General features: G+C 38.9%; 1 protein-coding gene across 1 annotated transcript in view; it reads right to left on the reverse strand.

The window, feature by feature from the left end:
* The window catches only part of MYO3A (myosin IIIA), a 170,222-nt gene extending 164,485 nt beyond the window's left edge, over positions 1-5,737 (reverse strand). Inside the window, exons 1-2 of the mRNA XM_086331215.1 lie at positions 5,435-5,737; positions 4,762-4,839 (exon numbers count right to left, since the gene is read on the reverse strand). The gene's annotated coding sequence lies outside the window, so the exon portion shown is untranslated. The remainder of the gene's footprint in view (positions 1-4,761; positions 4,840-5,434) is intronic.
* Between the last annotated feature and the right edge of the window lie 263 nt (positions 5,738-6,000).

Raw genomic sequence — 6,000 nt, forward strand, 5'->3', positions numbered from 1 at the left:
GGAGATTTTAACACAAGTTGTCCGTGATTTTTTTTTTTTTTTTTTGGTTCAAGTAAAGAAAAGAGTTCTTAAGAATAAATAAGATTTAAACAACTCTAATCCATTTGGAGCTTCTTTTTGTGTGTGGTGTCAGGGAGTGTTCTAATTTCATTGTTTTACACGTAGCTGTCCAGTTTTCCCAGCACCACTTATTGAAGAGACTATCTTTTCTCCATTGTATATTTTTGCCTCCTTTGTCATAGGTTAGGTGACCACAGGTGTGTGGGTTTATTTCTGGGCTTTTTTATCCTGATCCATTGTTCTATATTTTTAGTTTTGTGCAAGTAGCATACTATCTTGATTTCTATAGCTCTGTAGTATAGTCTGAAGTCAAGTAGCCTGATTCTTCCAGCTCTGTTTTTCTTTCTCAAGATTGCTGTGGCCATTTGGTGTCTTTTGTGTTTCCATACAAATTATAAACTTTCTGTTTTAATTCTGTGAAAAATGCGATTGGTAATTTGATAAGAATTGCGCTGAATCTATAGATTGCTTTGGGGAGTATAGTCATTTCACAGTATTGATTCTTCCAATTCACAAATATCATATTCTCTCCATCTGTGTCATCTGTTTGTACTGAATGGATATCCTGAAATACACATGAAATCTTGTATCTAACAACAAATAACCTTCCCGAGTCTACATGAAAGTCAAAGTGTTAGTTGCTCAGTCATGTCTGACTCTTTACAACCCTATGGACTATAGTCCAGGAGGCTACTCTGTTCATGGAATTCGTCAGGTAAGAATACTATAGTGGGTAGCCATTCCCTTCTCCAGGGGATCTTCCTGACCTAGGGATCGAACCCAGGTCTCCTGCATTGCTGGCAGATTCTTTACTGTCCGAGCCACCAGAGAAGCCTGAACATACATGACTGCCATGTAATTAAGTAAGAAGACAACTACTAGATAAATTTTTAAAAACCTATAGTATCAGATACTTTAAAAGGAACTGCTAAACAGTTCAAGGGCCAAAGAAAAAATGCAATGACTTTTTAAAAATAGACTTAAAACTGAATAATAATGAAAATATCTCTCATGAAAATTTATTGGATACAGCTAAAGCAGTAAACAGAGGAAAACATATAGCCTAAAATTTTTATCTTAGAATGGAAGAAAGGCTAAAACTTATGTAATTACAAAATAAAAGCAAAGATTGTAGAAAAAAGGAAGAGTTGAAATTAAAGACATTACAGAAAAAGAATAAGACAGATTAGAGAATGATAAATACAACAGTTCTTCAAAGATAATTTCTTAATACATAAGCCCCTATTAAGACTGATCAATAAAACCAACAAAACAGAAGATACAAATGAGCAATACTAAGGTTGAAAAGACTAACAAATTACAGCAGAGACTAAAAAGATCATAAAATAATAAATTTTTTATCAAAAAACTTAAAAATTAGACTAAGTGGACTAATTTAGACTACTTAGACTAATATTAGAGGGGAAAAAAAACAAAAATAAAAGTTAGTTTTTTGGAATGTTTGCATTAATGTGCTTTCATACTACAACTCCTAATACTCAATTCTTCACTCATATAATAACTAAGGGGACTATGTTAAGTTCTTAAGTACCAGAAAATCACTCTAAGTATCTTTTAATACTTTAGAGGTAATGACCAAATTTATCAGCAGAAGGGGCTAGAAACTCAAAGGATAAGTGCTTCATAAGTGAACATAAGCACGTTTCCTTTTCCCATATAACACAAAAAATAATCAACCTAACTGTTAACTTTTCCAAAAGATAGGGAGAGAACACCATTTCTCAATGCAATGAAAATGCCATTTGCCCATGATATAAAACACACTAAGAAAGTAGCAGATGGTTTTACTCAAAATTGAGCAATATTTTAATACTGTGATTCTCACTTTTCAAAACACACATCGTGTATTTTCTGCAGAATGTTATGGAAAGACTCTTCCCTTTATACATTCCCTTCTGCCAAGCTGTTTAAACTCCACTGCATGCATATGGTTTACATTAGATTCAAAAGTAGCTCCTGCCTGTGATGGAAGGGGAATCCTGGAATGCCAGCAGGGCAGAACATGTGTGTCTCCATAGAGCATCCCAGAGAGATCTCAACAGATAAGCCAGAGGACATTATCTTCCCATTAAAAGTCCTTCAAAATCCACATTCTTACTGTGTCTTCCAGATCCTTCCTGACCCCTCTAAACTCAGTCTACTTTCTTTTTCATCTCTCACACCAACCACAGCCTCAGCTGTCTTCTGACAAGTCTTAGAACAACACTGTTCCTGACTTTAATTTGTTGTAGAGAATATTCTCCTGGAATGATTATGAAAGTCATAAAGCCTTGCTGGTTAAAAGTAGCCTACAGAAAAGTGAGTCTTCCATATAAAACCACCTTTCAGAGACAGCAGGCTGAAGCACTAGACAAGTTCTAACTATCTACTTTCTCAAAGAACTTTAAAACACAAACTGACAGAAACCTCTGGTCTCAGTTCACTACAGACCAGATGAACTGGTCACATATCCCTCCAGCTTTTCACTAACACAGGCAACAAAGTTTGGTTTAAAACAGACCTTGTCCAGTGATACGTATGGTCTGCTTTGAATAAACCATAATTAGTGTTTTGTTCCCTTCAATTTGCTTAAAAATGTTTTGCAGAGAAGGGGGAAAAGGTCTACTTATGTACTTCTATCTATGTATCCTGCTTTCCACCACTCATTTTCTCATTCTGTAATTACTGCGATAAAAGCATGTGCTTACATGCTAGAACCGAAAGAAAGGCTATCATTTCCTAGAAACTTAAAACATTATTTTAAGTTTTAGCATAAACCTATAAACGTCAGCATTGACAGCTGTAAAATGGAATAATCACGCATGTCTGAACTAACTCTCAGAGTTGACCTATGTATCAAATGAGCTGTATGAGGAAATGATGCTTTGTAAATTGTGATACAGGACAACTCGCCTCCTTTGTCAAGGATGCAAGGTGAGTTATAGTTTTGGCCACACAACTGCCTGTTCCAATTAGTAAGGGATAGTTTCTGAGTAAGAAATCACAAACTGAGGTGTCTGCAGGGACAAAGGAGGTAAAATGTGTGAGTGAAGCACATCTGGATGAAATAAATGCACGGAGTTTAGAGAACTGTGGCAAAGTTGAGGGCAGTGTTTCCCACCCAAAATGCACAGCTACATCCCAGCTGCAGGTCTGGCAGACACAAGCCCTGCCTTGCCTGGTCCCCTTGTTTTTCAAAAGAAGCGAAGACTCTGGGAATTCACTTAAAATTTACAAAATTTAAACTATTTGGTAATAGTTGTAAAGTATTCATTATTTTAAAATACAAAGCTGACCCAAATAAATATATCAAATTCAGCCTTTAGGCTATCAGCCTATAACTTCTACATGAGGTTTGTTTTGTGTTCTTTGATAAAAATGACCAACCAACAAGAACCTCTCCACCTGGTATAATCACCCTGAGACATCAGGAAAACTAGATTATAACAGTGGCAAGTATTTTTCTGATTGTTCATCAGTGCCAAGTACCTACTGGGCTTCTACTTTTACATGTATTACATCATTTAACTTTAACACTTATGAGAAGCCCTTCAGAAAGGCATTATTACTGTGTCCCCATTTTCAGAAAAGAAGACTGAGGATTAGACTTTTTAAGGTCATAATGCTGGTAAATGGCAGAGTCAAGAAACAAACCAGGACAAAGTCCATGGTAGAACTTTGATGTTCAGTGGTAGATGATTTCAGTTCTAAAGAGTAATGCTTCCCAATTGGAGGTTCCTAAATCCCTGTGTGTCCTTAAAGTGGTATGGGGTCTTCGGTGAATTAGTTTTAAAGTGTAATGGAAATCTGTTTACCCTCTAATGGATAACTTTTTTTTAAAAAAATTTATTTATTTATATGGCTGCACCAGGTCTTAGTTGCAGCACATGGGATCTTCACTTGTGGCACAGAAACTTAGTTACGCCAGGTGGGATCTAGTTACCTGACCAGAGATCAAACCCAGGAGGGCAGTCTTAGCCACTGGACCACCAGGGAAGTCCCTATAATGGATAATTGAGTTAATCTTTCAAATTATCAATCCAGGGAAAAAACTAAACAAGAGACCCTCATTTGAAAAAAAAAAGGGGGGGGGGAGTAAATAGTTTAGAGCACTGACACTGCAGAAATTATTAAAGTGATAAAACATTTTTACAGCAAAATTTTACATAATTTGCATCCATATAGTCTAAAGTATATTTGTACTTTCAAATATTTATCACCCTATTAGTAGTAACTAATGGACCTTCAAATAGTTTGGATCTGACAGGCAAAAGTTATTTTTCAAAGAATATTTGCACAAAAAATATTAGGCTGTAAAGAGAAAATTTTAAAAAGGAAGTGCAGGACAGTGGTACTCCTTGTATGACTGACCAAAATATCTTCAAATAGATATAGTCTGGTATTAAAGATCACCAGATTGAATCTTTTAATGTACACTTTTTTGTTCCCAACAATAATAAAAAAAGACTAAGACAAATGAGAGTAATTTTTCACACACTAGATATCACATGAATAGACACATAAAAAACAAGTTATCTTTGAAATCTCATACATCTCTAAATTTTCCCATTTGAAAACAATTATCTTTTACAGTGTAATAAAAATCAATATGGCATGAATAACATGCACTGTCATTTATCTGTCAAAATTTAGCACTTAGGCTCCTGCAAATCCAGAAAACTGGTCAACTTTATCACCTACCTTTAGCAAAGCTTGAAAATAACTCTTTCAGATATCATGACAAAGAGTAAATTCCAGGCTGCAGCTGTGTTCCTGGGTCTGTAACACACAACAAAACTCAGTGTTACAGGTTTAAGCATCAAGCATCTGGGAAAAGTGTTTAGAAGCTAAACATAGAAACACTGAGGTAGTATAACAGGACAGTAATTTATTACTCAGGTTTAATTAAGCGACTAAAAGGGAACACCACACATCCTATGAAGGCATAAAGTAACTCTGAAGTTATTGGATCAATGAGAAATACAAAAAAAAAATAAGAGGCTTTAAGAAAACCCATTCAATCACCAAGAAAACTCAAATCCGTGAGGATTCTTGGGGTTTTCCAATTTAAAACAACAAAAAAATATTTTTAGTGCCATTACAACGTCTATTTCAAAGCTTACAACCATCATCCCAATAATAGTAAAATATTATTAATTTTTTTTTAATTTCTCACGGAAAAATTCTAGCAAGGTTCAAATAGAAACTATTACAGAACAGAGCTGTTGGTGAACAAGTCGAAACGACATCGTTGCTGGGAGGATTGCTCTACTTCTTAGTAACGACCGCAATGTTCTTTCTTGTCTGCCCTTTCCCCTTAAAAAGGAAACTTTACAGATGCGTCTGGCGGGGAATGGACCCCAGCTTCACCGACCTGCTCCAGATAAATCAGTCCTGAGCAGGAGGTCCCTCGGGTGGACCAAGCGCGGCGCGGGCCTCAGGTGCCCCGAAACCGCCGGGACTAGGCGCGCGGTCCCCGCGAGTCCCTCTCGCGTTCCCGGTCCGATTCCCGGCGCGCACCCCACACCACCTGTAGCCAGGGAAGTGATGCCGCCTGACCCGGGGCTCCGAGCCGCTGAAGCCCAGGACCCCTACCTGGGCCGGAAGCGAGCGTCTCCATCCTCCCCTTGGGGGCGCAGGTTGGGGGCGCGCCTGGGCGGGGCGGGGCGCAAAAGAGGGAGCGGCCACGGGGCGGGGCACTCGAGGGGGCGGCCCCTCTCCAGGTTCTGAAGTGCTGTTCCTCCTCCCACCCCGGCGCGCCGCCGCCCTCGGTGCCCGCCGGAAAAGAGGCCGCTCCGTCCGCCCCGCGCACCTCGCAGGGCCCAAGTCTGGCGGTCAAGCCTGGGACTAGGTCACGCCTCCCTGGTCTGTAGCCCGGGGGCAAGGGAGGGGACCCGCCAGATCCTTGAACACCTCCCTCGGACAGACCCACTTTCCTGA

This window comes from Bos grunniens, chromosome 13 (genome assembly GCF_055505025.1).
Source record: "Bos grunniens cultivar Pamir isolate PY7600 chromosome 13, Bosgru_T2T1.0, whole genome shotgun sequence".
NCBI lineage: Eukaryota > Metazoa > Chordata > Mammalia > Artiodactyla > Bovidae > Bos > Bos grunniens.